Here is a 20,425-nt window from a genome sequence, read left to right on the forward strand (position 1 = left end):
AGAGGATGAGGACGCGGGAGAGAGGGAGAAGGGAGAGGGGGTCGGGGACTGCGTGGCGTCGCGGGAGGAACCAGGGAAGGAGGAGGCAGCCAGGCAGGGAGGAGGTGGCCGGGGCGCGTGGCCGCGCGCGCCGGGCGCGTGCCCGTCCTCCTGGCAGAGGAGGAAGGCGACAGGGGAGGGGGGGGCGGCGGTGGGCTGGGCCAGCGGGAGGAGCTGGCCAGCTGGGCCGGCTACAGGTAAGTGGCCCAGGTAGGCTTCTGTTCTTTTATTTTTTTCTTCTGTTTTGTTTTATTTAATTTATTTTGCCACTGTTTTGAATTTTAAAATAATTCAAACAATGCCAAAAACTCCTCTGAATATTTTATATTGCTAGATGGACTTTTCCAAAAGCTTATAAAATATTTCAGGGGTATTTAAATTATATTCTAATTATATGAATATAATTCAAATTCAAATAGCTAATGAATTAAATCCAAAGTCCCAAAAATAATTCCTTAAAAATGTTCAATGTTTTGGTTGGGACCAGAACCCTTACCAAAAATTATCAAACATTTAAAAGGGCATTTTTGGAGCAATGAATGAGATTTCTAGGGTTTTTGCCCCTCTTTTATTTAGGGTTTTGAGGCTTCCAATATTCCTCAATTCAAGTTTCAAAAATATAGACATGATGCACACATGAAGCTAACCTAGAGCAATGCCAGAAGCTAGGGATGTGACAAAATCCCCCCGAGGCAACCTTCCATTGCAACCTGATTCCAGCGGGCTATGCTCGTGTCTTTGTTGATGAGGTGGTGGACCCACCATATTCGGAGCTACAGCTTGACATTGCTGGAGGTGACGGCGAGCGCTTTCTCAGAGAGGCCAAACATCGTATCCTCCTATGGAAAAAGGATTGCATCATCTTTCGAAGGCCACCGACACCGCGTCAGCCGAGTCCTCGTCGAAGTCCGCCACCGAGTCAGCAGACTCCCGCTCCTGTAAGTCCACCAAGTCCGGCAAAGTGTCAGGCCACTCCTCCTCCTCCAAGTCCGGCAAAGTGTCAGGACAATCCTCCTCCTCCAAGTCCGCCACAGCGTCAGACGTCCACTCCTCCTCCAAGTCCGGCACAACCTCAGGCCACTCCTCCTCGTCCAACTCAGCCCCGTCAGCCGTCTCCGCCGCCTCAGCAATCGCAGAAGAGACACCCCGCAGCTATTGTGCGTAGCGGTACGAGTCGAGGTAGTATAGGAAGTACAGGCAGAGGCAAGCGATATAAATATGGTCCAAGCCTCAAGGCTCTTCCGCAGAGGTCTTATGACAGGTCCGAGGAGGAAATCACAGCCATATCGAAGGCCAAGGTGGAAGCCCATTTTGCACCGAAACCGCCACCGCCGCCAAGGGAGAAAGTGCCTGAGAAAACGATTGACCACTTCATTCGTATGGCTCAACCACCAGCTCCCAAGCCTATTGACACAGACTATGAGCGCCACATTAGGAAGTTAAATCGAGCACGTCTACAAAGGGAGGCGAGCACGTCTACATCGGGATCGAGCAAACAAGAAGCAGCTGCCAAAAAATGCGGGAAAACCATTCCCCAGCTGGGAGAACAGGCGGCGCAATCGATCCCCTCGCTTGTTGTGCCAACAACAGGTGACAGTACGCGCGCCCAATATTATTGTGGGCAAACAGTGCACATTCCCGAGGTGGGCAATGTGGTAATAACGGAGGAGCATATAATGCAGGCTGAAGTTCTCAACATCACTGTTGGACAACTCCTCGAGATTGAGCCCATGCCTTTGCTTAGAGAGGATGAAATAAAACGGAAATATGTCCGGGGCCAACCTTTGGTCGCGCCAGACAAGGTCAAGAACCTCCTAACGAGAATGTATGAATTGCATCAATGGTACATGAACATTACCAAAATTTCCGATGGAGTGTCGCTCATGGTGAATGTCAAGGAGGGGCATTACTACCATGAGAAAGCTCTGTCCGTTGAGTATTCTGAACTGTTTCAGTTATACAATCAAGACGCACTCGACAAATCTATCGTCAGTTGCTATTGTCTGTAAGTGATTTCTTTCTGTAATTTAAGTCTCAAGCTGGCTGTAGTGATCCTTTTGATCAATCATTACCTGTAATTATCCTCACTATATTCTTTTCTGTGGTATTATATGCAGGATAAAGATGTATGAAATGAGAAAAGGTGGACGCTATGGCATTGGGTTCATTGACCCAAACACCGTTAATGAATACACATGGAAGATAGATGCACGTCATCAAAAGGCCGTAGAGGACAGCATGCTAGAGTTCTTGAAGCGCCTCAAATACAATGAAGATATACTACTTCCTTACAACTTCCAGTGAGTCACGCTGTCTTGTACTACAAATTCTTTGTTTTTGCCTACTAGCTAGCTACATGTTTTTGCTTACATATGCCGCTTAATTAAGACATGCAAACGTGTGTGCATGCAGATTTCACTGGGTCTTGTGTATCATTAAAGTTGACGCCGGAACAGTTGAAGTACTGGACTCACTAATCTCAGAAAAAACTGACTATAACATCTTGTATGGGATAGTCAACAGGTAATTTCAATCATTATTAACTATATATCTCGGCCTATTTAGTTCGTCATTTCATGATATGAACTATTTAATAACTCCTTTATTCATTTTCTTTGTCGGCGGGCAGGGCTTGGGCAAGGTTCATCGCCGTCACGGAAGGCGAATGGAAACAAAAGCTTCAATGGTTTCGACCCAAGGTAAGTAATTAAGTAGTACTAGCTAGCTAGCTAGCTGCCATCTCTTTAATTATCATGCTTGATTAATTATTATCTGATCAAATTCCATTCTCGTAAAGGCCCTGAAGCAGGCGCAGGGGACTGATATGTGTGCATTCTGCGTTTGTGAGAACATTCGCATGATGGCGTCCGAAAGGAGCAGATCTCAAAGACAGGAATGGGTACGCTTGTCAAAACACTATTCACAATTTTTACACCATTATCGATATCTAGTCACACAACTAACATATTGATCTCCTTCTTAACAGTTCAGAGAGGTGCGGGAGAAGCTCCTAGAAACGGAGCGCGTAGAAGCACTTCAAGAGGAAATAGCGGGATTTTTGCTCGACCAGGTCATAAATCCGAAGGGAGAATACTATTACCCGCTACCGCCCCCATGAAAACCACTTCCAATTGTCATCGTGCTCCGAAGGCACCAATATAGGCTAATGCCACTGGCTCCGAAGGCAACATGCATATGTAGGAGAAATTGTATATAGCTATACATGTGTGTATGTGTGAATTAATTAATATGATGGTTTGTGAGACATTGATGATATATATATGCATGATTGGTTCTACTAGAAATTCTATTTATATATATATATATATATATGCATAACGTGTACAATGTGTAGTATCGTAAAATACCAGCAAACGAAAAAAAATTAAAATGGAAACACAAAATTAAATGAAAAAGAAATCATAAAACTAAAAACCCCCCAAACCTTATAGTACCGGTTGGTCTTACCAACCGGTACTAAAGGGCTCCAGGCCCCCGGAGCTGGCTCGTGCCACGTGGTTGCCCTTTAGCACCGATTCGTGCTGAACCGGTACTAAAGGGGGGGCCTTTAGTGACCACAATTTAGTGCCGGTTATGTAACCGGCACTACAGGGCCTTACGAACCGGTGCTATTGCCCGGTTCTGCACTAGTGGTTTGCTGAACTCTGTAACCTTCTTTGGTGTTCTATAGGTGTTCCTTTGCAGCTGCACAAGGAGGTATGTATAGATCAAATTTACGGTCATCAGAGTTCTATGTATCTTCATAATGTGTCTCACCTTCACAGGTGAATCAATCTGAGCGTAGACCGTGGAGTCAAGGTAGACCGTGCAGTCAAGATACAGATGAAGGAGCTACAAAAATAGGGTGGAAATTGCTCAGAAAGTTGACAGAACTACATAGGGGCTTCGACTTGCGAGAAAGGCGAACGAAGCGTCCTAGAAACATTATACCATTGTAATTTGGTTACATTTTCTACAATGATGGGGATGTATGTTATAAATCCAATCCTTCCAACCTGCTACCTCGTCTCTTTGCTACACATCCTGACAACTTTATGTATTACTTTTAATTGATCGATAAGCTCCCCTCATCAACCACCCCTGCCGCGCCTTGTGACAAGATGGGAGTGGACGAGAGAGGTGAGGCAATGGTTCCTTCCTCTTACGGTTAGGCCACTGCTTCCGTGTTGTGGAGGCTTTCAGATATCCTCACCTGCAGGTACATTGATTCGTCGCGTTAGCATCACAAGGTATCACCGAATTTGATGTAAGAACATTAGACAAAAGGGAGATTGGATTTTCATGACTCCTCACCAATGATTGTAAGTGGGATAGAGGAGACCAAGTAGAAATACTCCCCACCTTCTCTGCATCTTCTTACCAACTCTGGGCAGCCAACTATGGCTAAGTGTTCGATGGCTGGCAACAACTCCAGGACACCATGCGGTAATTCCTCCAAAGCTGGACAAGACCAAATCTGCAATTGCCTAAGAGAAGTGAGGCCACACATCCCATCGGGCAGGGCTCTCAGACCACTACAGTAACTCACATCGAGACTCCTCAGCTTGGCCAGATTCCCAAGGTTCGAAGGCAGGGCTACCACACTACGGCAATCTGAAATCGTCAAGTACTCCAGGGACAGGGGAAGGGTTTCCTCCTCAGACGATGAACCGCTCACCTCCAGGTTCTCACAATTTTTGATACACAGAATTCGGAGGCGACGCATGCACCGGAGCTCCTCTTTTGGCCAACGGACAAGATCACTGCATTTGCTAATCGTCAGATTTTCCACCAACGAAAACCATTTCCAAACCAAAAGTTGTGATCTGGACAACCCGGAGCTTCTGACCAAGCCGTTGGGTTCTTCTAGAGTCAAACGCTTAAGTTTTTTAAGAGGTCTTTTATTCTGGCTGTGCTGGGCGTCTAGAGGCAACATGGGTATGTCTTCGAGAGAACCGAGAGTTAAGCTGACAAGAAATGGCCAGGAGCCTAAACGGATGCACATATAAACTGAACCGATTGCATTACTGTGAACTCCAAGTATGCTCAAGTCGTTGATGATCGGGATCACTGGAATGCTTGCAAGCTTGGGGCAATTTTTGATCTCTAGCTTTTCAAGCACTGGGAATTTTACCAGGTTATCACTATGCTCTCCCATACTATTTTCTGCCCACATCTCCAGGCTTGGTAATTCAAACAACCTCATCCTCTTCAAGTTTGGGAAAATATGCAGAGGGGTAATACTTCCTCCCCCTTCCACAACAAGGTTATTACATAATTTTGTCAGTTTATCCATCTTATATAAGGACAAAATCTCTAGAGATTCCGAGAGCCATAAGATAGGTATACTCGTGCATCTGGGGCAGTTGGACATTTCGAGTTCTTTCAAACAATTAAACATCTGAGGATCTCCCCCGCTATTTTCTGCCCATATCTCCAGGCTTGGTAACTCAATCAACCTCATCTTCTTCAGCTTGGGGAATATTTCGAGATGGGTAATGCATCCTCCACATTCCACATCAAGGTTATTACACAATGTTGTGAGGTTATCCATCTTCTGTAAGACCAAAATCTCTAGAGAGACCGAGAGCCATATTACAGGGATACTCATGCATTTTGGGCAATCCGACATTTTGAGTTCTCTCAAGCAGTCAAACATCTGAGGCTTTCTCATCCATTGTGATATTTCTAGGCCACCATATCCATGTATCTCCAATTTCTGGATATTACTATGAGGTTCTAAGCACTGGAGCACTTCTTCCACATTACATGCCATATCTCTAGGCCCATCATCTATTTCTTGGTCCCAAGAGAAGAACAACTCACTTAGATTTTTCTTCTGGTTGAGGTAGGCTTCTTTTGCGTTCTCGCTACTCTTTATCTTGATCAAATTCAATAGTTCCAATCTATTGCTAAGGTATTGTAAATCTTTGAGCTGCTCTATCCCAAGGCCATCTCCAGTACCCACAACAAATGTTGTTAATATGTGAAGGTTGTTAAGTAGACCAAAGTTTGGAGACATACTTTTGAGACTATCACAACCAGAAAGGTAAAGATGGGTGAGCTTTCTCAATCTTGCCATGTCTTCTGGTAACTGTTGCAACTTCTGACAATCTATGAGCCTTAGTGTTTGTAGGTTATACAACATACATATTGAATCTGGCAACCTAACGATGTCAGATCCAGAGAGGTCAAGATAGCGTAAATGTTTTGCATTTATGGCCTTGAAAATGACAATTGGAGAAGGGGAGCAATGCAATGCTCGTAGTGATGCCAATACCTGTCGCAACTCCTTAATATCCTTGTGTGAGCTACTTCGAAAATTATAATTATGGTCTTCCCATGATTCTGAAGGAGCTAACAAAGTGCGGAGGTATGTTCTGCCTTTGCAGAGCCCACTGATTCGTTCCAATTCAGCCTTTGACATTTTCATGTGACAAACACCTTTTAACAATTCCTTCTGCTGAGACAATTCTTCTATACTTGCACATTCATCTGTGACAACTTTTGCTAGGTCATGCATTAAATCATGCATTTTACATACTACGGTCTCATATTTTGTGGTATCATGATATACAGCAGATTTGAGTACCACTTTCTTATCTTGGAAGAAGGACCTCCAAACCAAATCACCGAAAATGAATTCTCCTTTGTGTATTAAATCCATCGTTTCCTCTTCTTGAATAAAGCCATTTGACATCCATAGTTGGATCAACATATCATTCTCCATCTCATAATCCTTGGGAAAAACTGCACAGAATGCAAAACATTGCTTCATTTCACAGGACAGGTGTTTGCAACTTAACTTCAGTATGGGCATGACCTCATATTTGCCTCCATCATTATCCCTAATGTTACTTTCTTCGATGGCCTTCCATTCCTGTACTTTTTCCTTTGAACTCAGCAATCCACCCATTGCCTTGAGAGCAAGAGGCAACCCCTTGCATTTGTTGACAATACTTCTGCCAATGCTGACCAACTCTGCTTGCTCTTGCTCTACATTGTTGCTATATGCTTTCTGTGCAAACAATTCCCATGAATTTTGTTCACTCAGACATGCTAGCTTATGGGGTCCAAGGGTCTGCATTATAGAGGCCACTTTCTGGCTTCGAGTTGTCACGACTATTACACTTCCTGGTCCACCAACAGAACACAAAAGAGGCTTTAGGACATCCTCCCACTTCCTCTCATCTTCATTCCACACATCATCAAGCATGAGCATAAACCTTTTTGGGCCAATGACTTGCTCAAGTTTCTTTTGCAACAACTCAATCGTTTCAGGCATGTCACATCTTCCTCTTACAGCCAACTGAATGATGGATTTCAAAAGGGCAATGACATCAAAGTTGTCAGACACACAGTGCCACATCTTCAACTTGAAATGTTGTTGGACCCCTTTGTCATTATAGACCATCTTGGCTAGAGTCGTCTTGCCAAGACCTCCCAACCCAATGATGGGCAATACCTGCACCCTATGCCGATTCTCTTGGTCCAGCAACAACCTCACCACTACCTCCTTATCATTATCTCTTCCAAAGATCTGGGTAGCCTCGTCTAGTTTTGAGTGCGTCTGCCGCCAAGGATGTTCCTGCTTCTCCCTATGGACATAATTCTCCAGGCCAAACCTGTTCATCTCCTCAACCAACTTATTGATCTTCTCGAGGACGCTCTTGAGTTTCTTGCTCATTTCGAAGCGGAATAGCAGTGGTCTATGGTGTGTGAAGTAGCCGACTACCTTGCGGGAATTGGACATGCCAATCTTAGACTGGCAGCGTAGAGCCTCGTACCGAAAGTCGTCGAGCACGTCATTGGCCTCGTAGGCGACGGACTTGAGCTCCTTCATCCAGCTCTTGACATAGTTATTTGTCTCGCCCCTCTCCTCTGCGTTGGCCAGCTTGCACTCGACGGCTAGCAGCTGGCGCTCCACCATTCGGCGGTCGTTGTCGAGGCCACACATGCGGGTCACAGTCTCGACAAGTGCATCTGCAGCCTTGCCGGCTACACTGCGCACTAGAGGGAGAAGCAGCGATTCAGCCATGATCTTGCGGATCGAAAGAATAGGAAACTGCAACATATGAAAGAAGACGAGAGGTTAAGCATTGACAGAACACAAAAATCCTCCTATCGAGTCAGGAATCATTATGCTCCTAGCTGCAAAGCATGCCTTACCTCCTCGCAATCCTCCTTTTATTTTACTTTATTTCATAGCTTAGCTTGTATAGCTCTCGGATGAAGAACAGAACATGTACAAGAAGAAGAGCAAAACAATTCCAGGGACTGCGCCTCAACACCTCCGGATATCTTGACCAAATTGGTGAAAGAGCAATGATACTGCTGGTTGTTCCTCCGTTCCCGCCTGCGCAGGTCCCACACACGACAAGGCTGGTAAATGTAGACAGGATGGAAGCAAATGGAGATAATATCAAGGTGCGCGTCCCCCTGTGCGGTTGTTGGAGAGAGGATGTAAGGAAATGGTGATAATATCGAGGAATCCAAGAGCTGAGCTGTATATTGACTGATAATATCAAGGAATGCAAGAGCTGAGCTTTATTTGCAACTATACATCACTATTTTCCTAATTAAGTTTGATTTATCCTGAACTTCCATATGCAAACAATTGGTTGGAAAGTACGCTGGCGTTGTCACCGATATCTTCGTGGTCATCAGAAACGAATTGGCGTTTCATGCGAGGGCCGGGCGGCCGGCGCACCTTGTCTCGGTGCGAGGTTATACTATTGATGAGAATTTAATCGCCGCTGCCACAAGAGAAACCATGCGAGATAGAGACAGAGACGGAAGGGGTCTCTTTCGAAGAGGGAAATCACCGCTAAACCTCGGCATGATCGTCACTACGTTGTTCTCGGCCGGATGAGACGACGGTACAAATTATGTACCGCTCATTGACATGCCAGTTGCAGGATGTAGATATGCTATTCTTTTTAATAGACCTGGAGGATCGGAAATTTAAAAGCAAAAATAGTGCGGCTCGATCTGTGAAAACTTGTGGACGGATGGCCCGGCCCCATTCGCTCGGACAGTCCACTACATAATTCTCGCCTGAACCTAGAACAATCATCTTTTGCTGTCTGCGATATATTTTGATAATCTATCTACCTGCACTTTTATACGTGTACTTCCATCTACAGCTAGTGCATTATTTGCTGCATCCATGCAATACCAGGGACTAGAAGTTTTGCCGACCTTCCTTACAAGAAAAAGCGTGTGTTTACAAAGCTGCGTCAAACCCAAAGCGGTTTTGTTGGGCCGGTACTACACTCTAGCAGGAGCTTTGCTACATCTACAGGCGATTTCTCACAGAAGGGGAGTTACGGACAGACATGACCCAGTTAAAATCAAGAGGTGGGGCCAGCTAAAATCAAGCAGGGGTGAATTCGTTGTGGAGAGGACACTCTCCCCGTGAAATCAGCCTGTAGCACTCTTTCCGTAAGTGTAGGATTTTCGCTCTAGCAGTAACTAATTAATTGATGCAAATGCACTTTACTACAAACCTGAGACCCCTACAGCTAGCTGCAGTGAACTACTGGATTGGAAATGCCCCTTGAGAGTTTAGTAGACTACATGTAGTGTATCCACTACCGGAATAGCACCGAAAGCCGAGTAGCCAGAGTATTTCACTAAGGCCCGAAAAATAGTGCGACTCGGGCAGCGGAAACTCATGGATATGCAGAAACAAATGGACAACTCGCCTCAAGCTACATTGCATGAGGGGGACGTACCATTAACAGTGGTGGTGAGCATGGACTGGGAAGAAGAAGAGTGATTTAAAACTAAAAATACCCGACGATGTTCCTTATTGCGCGTTGGGAGGAAACCTTCCGATCTATATATCAACTGTCAAAGTGGTAAATGAACACCAGAAGTAAAAAGTACATCTAGGTCCGTAGACACCCTAGCGACGACTACAAGCACTAGAGTGAGCCGAAGGCATGCCGCTATCATAAGCGCTCCCTCACCGAAGCCGTGCAAATATTGTTGTAGTAGATAGTCGGGAAGTCGTCGTGCCGAGGGCCTATAGGACCAGCGCACCGGTAGCAACCGTCGTCGATGAAGAGAAAGATAGATCGGAACGATCCAACTTATAGACACACGATCACTGACGAAAGAAGACCCGATCCACGTGGATCCACCGAAGTCAAACACCAACCGAATCCTATGAGATTCGGCGGAGACAAACCTCCACAACACCCTCCAACGATGCTAGAAGCACCACTAGAACGGGGCTAGACGAGGAGAACCATATTCAATCTCCAGAGAGCCGCCGTTGCCTCGTCTCTCTGAGCAGGGCATAAACCTTAACAAAACTCATAAAAAAAATCTAAAAACGAAGCCCTTCAGTCGGCAAAGGCTAGGATCCACAACACCTCCATGGCTAGGCAATAGAGGATGAGGCGGACCGGCGGCGCAGCCGACGAGAGGAACAGAAATAACAAGTGCCGGTGGCCGACTAGGTAAAGGAGACGGACATGTTGGTTGCGAGGGTTGAGGAAACGTGATGTACTGCGATGCGCGTAAGGACCCTAACCACATATATTCAACATGATTAATGTTGAACTATTAGAATACGTATTCCCCATTGCAAAGAATGGTCATTTACCTAGTACTCCCTCCGTTCCGAATTACTTGTCGCAGATATGGATGTATCTAGATGTATTGTAGTTCTAGGTACATCCATTTCTACGACGAGTAATTTGGAACGGAAGGAGTAGATACCAAATAATGTTTGAGGTTTAAAATACCAGTTTACAAGAAATAAAATAAAGGAATTATTTACCAGGTGCACGGCATAAATGGAATTGTTTGACAGATAATTGATTGATCGTGTACTAGGCACATATATATAGGTACAAGGGGTGCAACCAGTATCCTGTCTCCTAAGATACACGTACATACAGAGGAAGACAGACACTACATGTACTGCATACAAAACCCAGACTTACGTACAGGTACACATGTTCAACACCCCCCGCAGTCGAAGCGTCGCCGGTGATGCAGAGACTGGACCGAAGGAGACTGGACCGAAAGCCCTCGAAGGTCGAGGTGGGTAGTCCCTTCGTCATGACATCGGCGAACTGTTGATCGGTGGGCACATGTAGAACACGAACACGACCAAGTGCGACGTGCTCCCTAACAAAGTGGATGTCGAGCTCAATATGTTTTGTCCGTCGGTGATGGACAGGGTTGGCAGCAAGGTACACCGCGGAGACGTTATCACAGTAGACGAGTGTCACCTTGGTAACCTCACATAGCAACTCCTGAAGTAGCTGTCATAGCCAAGAGCACTCCGCGACGGCATTGGCCACGGCCCGATACTCAACCTCGACGCTCGACCGTGAGACCGTGGGTTGTCGTTTAGACGACCACGAAATCAGAGAGGGGCCGACGTAGACGTAGTAGTCGGAAGTGGAGCGTCAAGTGTCGGGACACCCAGCCCAGTCGGCGTCGGAGTAGGCGACAAGGCTGGTGTCAGGTGATGCCGTCAGGGTGAGATCCATGGCTGTGGTGCCACGTATGTACCAAGTATACTTTCACGAGAGCCCAATGGGTGTCATGAGGAGCATGCATGTGAAGGCACACCTGCTGGACAACGTACTGAATGTCCGGACGCGTCAGTGTGAGGTACTGAAGCACACCGACGATGGAGCGGTAGAAGGGAGCGTCGGACACCGGAGAACCCTCGATGGCGGACACCTTAGCCTTCGTGTCGACAGGCGTGGGAGCAGGCTGATACATCTCCAACGTATCTATATTTTTTAATTGTTCCATGCTATTATATTACCCCTTTTGGATGTTTATGTGCTTTATTTTACATATTTATATCATTTTTGGGACTAACCTACTAACCAGTGGCCCAGCCCATATTGCTTTTTTTGTGCCTATTTCAGTATTTCAAAGAAAAATAATATCAAACGGAGTCCAAACGGAATGAAACCTTCGGGAGCGTGATTTTTGGAACGAACGTGATCCGGAGAGCTTGGAGTGCAAGCCAAGAAGCTTCCGAGGGCCCCACGAGATAGGGGGTTGCGCCCCCCCCCCCCTGTAGGGCGCGCCCCCCTGTCTCGTGGGCCCCTCGGGCGGCCACCGACGTACTTCTTCCTCCTATATATACCTACGTACCCCGAAAACATCCAGGGGCACCACGAAACACAATTTCCACCGCCGTAACCTTCTGTATCCGCGAGATCTCATCTTGGAGCCTTCGCCGGCACTCTGCCGGAGGGGGAATCGACCACGGAGGGCCTCTACATCAACATCCTTGTCCCTCCGATGAGTTGTGAGTAGTTTACCACAGACCTACGGGTCCATAGTTATTAGCTAGATGGCTTCTTCTTTCTTTTTGGATCTCAATACAATGTTCTCCCCCTCTCTTGTGGAGATCTATTCGATGTAAACTCTTTTTGCGGTGTGTCTGTCGAGATCCGACGAATTGTGGGTTTATGATCAAGTTTATCTATGAATAATATTTGAATCTTCTCTGAATTCTTTTATGTATGATTGAGTTGTCTTTGCAAGTCTCTTCGAATTATCAGTTTGGTTTGGCCTACTAGATTGGTCTTTCTTGCCATGGGAGAAGTGCTTAGCTTTGGGTTCAATCTTGCGGTGTCCTTACCCAGTGACAGAAAGGGTTGCAAGGCACGTATTGTATTGTTGCCATCGAGGATAACAAGATGGGGTTTATATCATATTGCATGAGTTTATGCCTCTACATCATGTCATCTTGCTTAATGTGTTACTCTGTTCTTATGAACTTAATACTCTAGATGCAGGCAGGAGTCGGTCGATGAGTGGAGTAATAGTAGTAGATGCAGGCAGGAGTCGGTCTACTTGTTATGGACGTGATGCCTATATACATGATCATGCCTAGATAATCTCATAACTATGCGCTTTTCTATCAATTGCTCGACAGTAATTTGTTCACTTATGCTATCTTGAGAGAAGCCTCTAGTGAAACTTATGGCCCCCGGGTCTATCTTTATTTGCATCTTTACTTTTTGCGTCTATATTATAAGATACCAAAAATATATTTATCTTATCATACTATCTTTATTAGATCTCACTTTCGCAAGTGGCCGTGAAGGGATTGACAACCCCTTTATTGTGTTGGTTGCGAGTTCTCAGTTTGTTTGTGTAGGTGTGTGGGACTTTTGAGGAGCCTCCTACTAGATTGATACCTTGGTTCTCAAAACTAAGGGAAGTACTTACGCTACACTTGCTGCATCACCCTCTCCTCTTCGAGGAAAACCAACGCAAGCTCAACAAGAAGGATCTCTGGCGCTGTTGCCGGGGAGGTCTTCGCTCAAGTCCAAACATACCAAGTACCCATCACAAACCCATCTCCCTCGCATTTACATTATTTGCCATTTGCCTCTCGTTTTCCTCTCCCCCACTTCGCCCTTGCCGTTTTATTCGCCCTCTCTTTCCCAATCTCCTCTTCTCTCTTTTGCTTGCCCTTTCGTTACTCGTTTGGTTGGAATAGATGCTTATTTATTACTAAACAGAGAACCTAAGATCTATGGATCCTCATCCACTTGCTAATCTTTTTAAGAGATCCAATTATGATGAACCAATTGCTAGTGAGTTTCGTGCACTAGATTATCTTTATGAAGTTTTGCTTGAAATTCGTGAATCCGAAAATTGTGATGCAGAACTTTATGAAGTGATTCACGATAGATCTTTGAATAAAATGCATGATTGCAATGATTTTACTATAAATTCTCTTGATGTCAATTGTGCTAATAATATGCAAAACCCTAAGCTTGGGGATGCTAGTTTTGCTATGTCTACTACTTGTTGCAATGATCATGATCGGAGTGATTCTTCTTATGATCTTGAAAATTTATTTAAGCCCCATGATGAATATGAGATTGATAATAGTGTTTGCAATAATATCGAAAGTGGGTTTGGAAGAGTGTCAACTTTAGATCCCACATTTTTGGAGTATGTTCAATCTTATGATATTTTTGATAAAAGTGGGTTCGGAAAGGTCATGACTCTAGCTAATGTTAATCCCACTATCTTGGAAGAGTGTCAACTTTGCATGCATGTGGATCGTGTTGGGAATATGTTATGTGATAGCTATTTTGTTGAATTTGCTTATGATCATACATGTAATTATTATGAGAGAGGAAAATATGGTTGTAGAAATTTTCACGTTACTAAATTACCTCTCGTCATGTTGAGATTGCTATTGTCTCTTTCTTATTCCTTGCATATGCTAATTTTTGTTTGCCTTGCAAATTTGTTTCCTTATAATATGCCTATGCATAGGAAGTATGTTAGACTTAGATGTGTTTGTCACGTGTTTCATGATGCTCTTTTTGCGCTTCAATTCTTGTTTTTCTTGTGAGCATCATTAAAATTATCAATGCCTAGCTAAAAGGCTTTAAAGGAAAGCGCTTGTTGGGAGACAACCCAATATTTTTCCTTGCTGTTTTTTAATAACTCTTGCATCTACCTTCTGTTTATATGTGTTTTTATCTTTTAATTAGTGTTTGTGCCAAGTAGAACCTATAGGATAACCTATGATGATAGTTGATTTGATTCTGCTGAAAAACAGAAACTTTGCGTGCACGAATATAATTTTGTTAAATCACAGGAACGTGCTTTTGCGTTTATTCTTTTTGCTTATGTTCAATAAACAAATTTTCCAGGACTTCCTATTTTGGTAGGATTTTTAGAGTTCCAGAAGTTTGTGTTAGTTACAGATTGGTACAGACTGTTCTGTTTTTGACAGATTCTGTTTTTCGTGTGTTGTTTGCTTATTTCAATGCATCTATGGCTAGTAAATTAGTTTATAAACCATAAAGAAGTTGGAATACAGTAGGTTTAACACCAAATTAAATAAAGAATGAGTTCATTGCAGTACATTATGCGGTGGTTTTATTTTCTTTCACTAACGGAGCTTATAAGATTTCCTGTTGAGTTTTGTGTTGTGAAGTTTTCAAGTTTTGAGTAAAGCTTTCATGACTACGGAATAAAGGGTGGCAAGAGCCTAAGCTTGGGGATGCTTATGGCACCCAAATATATTCAATAATAGACAAAAGCGTAAGCTTTGGGATGCCCCGGGAAGGCATCCCCTCTTTTGTCTTTGTTCATTGGTAACTTTACTCGGAGCTATATTTTCATTTGCTACATGATATGTGTTTTGCTTGGAGCGTCGTGTATTATATTAGTCTTTGCTTTTTAGTTTACCACAATCATCCTTGCTGTACACACCTTTTGGGAGAAACCTATTTGATTAGAATTTGCTAGAGTACTCTATGTGCTTCACTTATATCTTTTGAGCTTGATAGTTTTTGCTCTAGTGCTTCACTTATATCTTTTAGAGCACGGTGGTTTCTTAATTTTGAAGAAATTGCTAGTCTCTCATGCTTCACTTATATTATTTTGAGAGTCTTTTAGAACAGCATGGTATTTGCTATTATCATAAAGTTCGTCCTAGAATGATGAGCATCCAAGTTGGGTATAATAAAAACTATCATAGGAAGTGAATTGGATGCTATGATCAACTTGATGCTAGATAATTGTTTCGAGATATGGAGGTAGTGATATTAAAGTCATGCTAGTTGGGTGATTATATATTTAAAGAATGCTTGTGTTGAAGTTAGCAAGTCCCGTAGCATGCACATATGGTTAAAGTTGTGTAACAAATTTGAAACATGAAGTGTACCTGGCTTGTGCATCCTTATGAGTGGCGGTCGAGAACGAGCGATGGTCTTTTCCTACCAATCTATCACCCTAGGAGCATGCGCGTAGTACTTGGTTTTTGATGACTTATAAATTTTTGTAATAAGTATATGAGTTCTTTTGACTAATGTTGAGTCCATGGATTATACGCACTTTTACCTTTCCGCCTTTGCTAGCCTCTTCGGTACCGTGCATTGCCCTTTCTCACCTTGAGAGTTGGTGCAAACTTCGCCGGTGCATCCAAACCCCGTGATACGATACACTCTATCACAAATAAACCTCCCTATATCTTCCTCAAAACAGCCACCATACCTACCTATTATGTCATTTCCATAGCCATTCCGAGATATATTGCCATGCAACTTTCCACCATTCTGTTCATCATCATGACATACTTTAGTTTTGTCACATTGCCATTGCATGATCATGTAGTTGACATCGTATTTGTGGCAAAGCCACTATGCATATATTTTCATACATGTCACGCTTGATTCATTGCACCATCCCGGTACACCGCCGGAGGCATTCATATAGAGTCATATCTTGTTCTAGTTTCAAGTTGTAATTCTTATGTTGTAATCAATAGAAGTGTGATGATCATCATTGTTAGAACATTGCCCAAAGAAAAAAAAAGGAAAAAAAAGAAAGGCCCAAAAGAAAAAGAAAGAAAAGGGTAAAGAAAAAAGGAAAAAGAAAAAAAATAAATAAATAAAAAGGGCAATGTTACTATCTCTTTTTCCACACTTGTGCTTCAAAGTAGCACCTTGTTCTTCATGTAGTGAGTCTCATATATTGTGCTTCAAAGTAGCACCATGTTTTTCATATAGTGAGTCTCATAAGTTGTCTTTTTCATACTAGTGGGAATTTTTCATTATAGAACCTGGCTTGTATATTCCTATGATGGGCCACCTCAAATGCCCTAGGTCTTCGTGAGCAAGCAAGTTGGATGCACACCTACTAGTTTTCTTTTGTTGAGCATTCATTTATAGCTCTAGTGCATCTGTTGCATGGCAATCCCTACTCCTCATGTTGACATCAATTGATGGGCATCTCCATAGCCCATTGATTATCCTCGTCAATGTGAGACTTTCTTTTTTTTGTCTTCTCCACACAATCCCCATCATCATATTCTATTCCACCCATAGTGCTATATCCATGGCTCACGCTCATGTATTGCGTGAAGGTTGAAAAAGTTTGAGATTATTTAAGTATGAAACAATTACTTGACTTGTCATCGGGGGTATAGAAGTTGGGAACATCTTTGTGTGACGAAAATGAAGCATAGCCTAACTATATGATTTTGTAGGGATGAACTTTCTTTTGCCATGTTATTTTGAGAAGACATGATTACTTTGATTAGTATGCTTGAAGTGTTACTATTTCTTTTACCAATATGAAATTTTATTTTGTATTCATTTGGATCTGAACATTCATGCCACAATAAAGAAAATTACATTATGAATTATGCTAGGTATCATTCCACATCAAAAATTCTCCTTTTATCATTTACCTACTCGAGGACGAGCAGGAATTAAGCTTGGGGATGCTTGATACGTCTCCAACATATCTATAACTTTTTATTGTTCCATGCTATTATATTACCCCTTTTGGATGTTTATGTGCTTTATTTTACATATTTATATCATTTTTGGGACTAACCTACTAACCGGTGGCCCAGCCCATATTGCTATTTTTTTGCCTATTTCAGTATTTCGAAGAAAAATAATATCAAACGGAGTCCAAACGGAATGAAACCTTCGGGAGCATGATTTTTGGAACGAACGTGATCCGGAGAGCTTGGAGTGCAAGCCAAGAAGCTTCCGAGGGCCCCACGAGATAGGGGGTTGCGCCCCCCCTGTAGGGCGTGCCCCCTGTCTTGTGGGCCCCTCGGGCGGCCACCGACGTACTTCTTCCTCCTATATATACCTACGTACCCCGAAAACATCCAGGGGCACCACGAAACACAATTTCCACCTCCGTAACCTTCTGTATCCGCGAGATCTCATCTTGGAGCCTTCGCCGGCACTCTGCCGGAGGGGGAATCGACCACGGAGGGCCTCTACATCAACATCCTTGCCCCTCCGATGAGTTGTGAGTAGTTTACCATAGACCTACGGGTCCATAGTTATTAGCTAGATGGCTTCTTCACTCTTTTTGGATCTCAATACAATGTTCTCCCCCTCTCTTGTGGAGATCTATTTGATGTAAACTTTTTTTGCGGTGTGTTTGTCGAGATCCGATGAATTGTGGGTTTATGATCAAGTTTATCTATGAATAATATTTGAATCTTCTCTGAATTCGTTTATGTATGATTGAGTTATCTTTGCAAGTCTTTTTGAATTATCAGTTTGGTTTGGCCTACTAGATTGGTCTTTCTTGCCATGGGAGAAGTGCTTAGCTTTGGGTTCAATCTTGCGGTGTCCTTACCCAGTGACAGAAAGGGTTGCAAGGCACGTATTGTATTGTTGCCATCGAGGATAACAAGATGGGGTTTATATCATATTGTATGAGTTTATCCCTCTACATCATGTCATCTTGCTTAATGTGTTACTCTGTTCTTATGAACTTAATACTCTAGATGCAGGAAGGAGTCGGTCGATGAGTGGAGTAATAGTAGTAGATGCAGGCAGGAGTCGGTCTACTTGTTATGGACGTGATGCCTATATACATGATCATGCCTAGATAATCTCATAACTATGCACTTTTCTATCAATTCTCGACAGTAATTTGTTCACCCACCGTAATACTTATGCTATCTTGAGAGAGGCCTCTAGTGAAACCTATGCCCCCCGGGTCTATCTCTTATCATATTTGCTTTCAATCTACCTTTATTTGCATATTTACTTTTTGCATCTATATTACAAAATACCAAAAATATACTTATCTGATCATACTATCTTTATTAGATCTCACTTTCGCAAGTGGATGTGAAGGGATTGACAACCCCTTTATTGCGCTGGTTGCGAGTTCTCAGTTTGTTTGTGTAGGTGCGTGGGACTTTTGAGGAGCCTCCTACTGGATTGACAACTTGGTTCTCAAAACTGAGGGAAATACTTACGCTACACTTGCTGCATCACCCTCTCCTCTTCGAGGAAAACCAACGCAAGCTCAAGACGTAGCACAGGCTTGCAGTTAAGCATGCTCGATCGCTCCAGAAGCTTGTAGGCATTCTTCTGCTGGTGCAGGAAGAAGCGAGTAGCCCGGCGCATGACTTCGATGCCGAGGAAGTAGTGGAGAGCCCCCAAGTCCTTGAGGGCGAACTCGGTGCTGAGGCAAGCTGTGATCTGCTGAAGTAGCGCTAGCGAGGATGCAGTCAGGATGATGTCGTCGCCATACAGTAAGAGATACGCGGTGGCGGGGCCCTAGTGATAGACAAACAGGGAGGCATCAGACCGTGTGGACCGGAACCCCTGCTGCTGAAGGAAGGCCGCGATCCGCTGGTACCAGGCCCGAGGTGCCTGTTGGAAATATGCCCTAGAGGCAATAATAAATGGATTATTATTATATTTCCTTGTTCATGATAATTGTCTTTTATTCATGCTATAATTGTATTATCCGGAATTCGTAATACACGTGTGATTACATAGACCACAATATGTCCCTAGTAAGCCTCTAGTTGACTAGCTCGTTGGTCAACAGATTGTCATGGTTTCCTGACTATGGACATTAGATGTCATTGACAACGGGATCACGTCATTAGGAGAATCACGTGATGGACAAGACCCAATCCTAAGCATAGCACAAGATCGTGTAGTTCGTTTTGCTAGAGCTTTTCCAATGTCAAGTATCTCTTCCTTAGACCATGAGATCGTGTAACTCTCGGATACCGTAGAAGTGCTTTGGGTGTACCAAACGTCACAACGTAACTGGGTGACTATAAAGGTGCACTACAGGTATCTCCGAAAGTGTGTGTTGGGTTGACACGAATCGAGACTGGGATTTGTCACTCCGGATTACGGAGAGGTATCACTGGGCCCACTCGGTAGTGCATCATCATAATGAGCTTAAAGTGACCAAGTGTCTGGTCACGGGATCATGCATTACGGTACGAGTAAAGTGACTTGCCGGTAACGATATTGAACGAGGTATTGGGATACCGACGATCGAGTCTCGGGCAAGTAACATACCGACTGACAAAGGGAATAGTATACGGGGTTGCTTGAATCCTCGACATTGTGGTTCATCCGATGACATCATCGAGGAGCATGTGGGAGCCAACATGGGTATCCAGATCCCGCTGTTGGTTATTGACCGGAGAGCCGTCTCGGTCATGTCTGCATGTCTCCCGAACCCGTAGGGTCTACACACTTAAGGTTCGGTGACGCTAGGGTTATAAGGAAGACTTGTATGTGATTACCGAATGTTGTTCGGAGTCCTGGATGAGATCCCGGATGTCACGAGGAGTTCCGGAAGGGTCCGGAGGTGAAGATTTATATATGGGAAGTTGTCATACGGACACCGGAAAGTTTCGGGGACATATCAGTATTGTACCAGGGCCACCGGAAGTGTTCCGGGGGTCCACCGGGAGGGGCCAGCCCTCTTGGTGGGCCACATGGGCCGCGTGGGGCAGGGCACCAGCCCCTGGAGGGCTGGGCGTGCCCCCCCCCCTTGGGCCCATGCGCCTAGGGTTGGGGGGGAACCCTAGTGGGGGCGCAGCCCCTTGCTTGGGGGGCAAGCCCCC

General features: G+C 44.2%; 1 pseudogene; it reads right to left on the reverse strand.

The window, feature by feature from the left end:
* Positions 1-4,292: 4,292 nt before the first annotated feature.
* LOC119284349 lies at positions 4,293-7,996 on the reverse strand (annotated as a pseudogene).
* Between the last annotated feature and the right edge of the window lie 12,429 nt (positions 7,997-20,425).

This window comes from Triticum dicoccoides, chromosome 4A, assembly GCF_002162155.2.
Source record: "Triticum dicoccoides isolate Atlit2015 ecotype Zavitan chromosome 4A, WEW_v2.0, whole genome shotgun sequence".
In the NCBI taxonomy this organism is placed as follows: Eukaryota; Viridiplantae; Streptophyta; class Magnoliopsida; order Poales; family Poaceae; genus Triticum; species Triticum dicoccoides.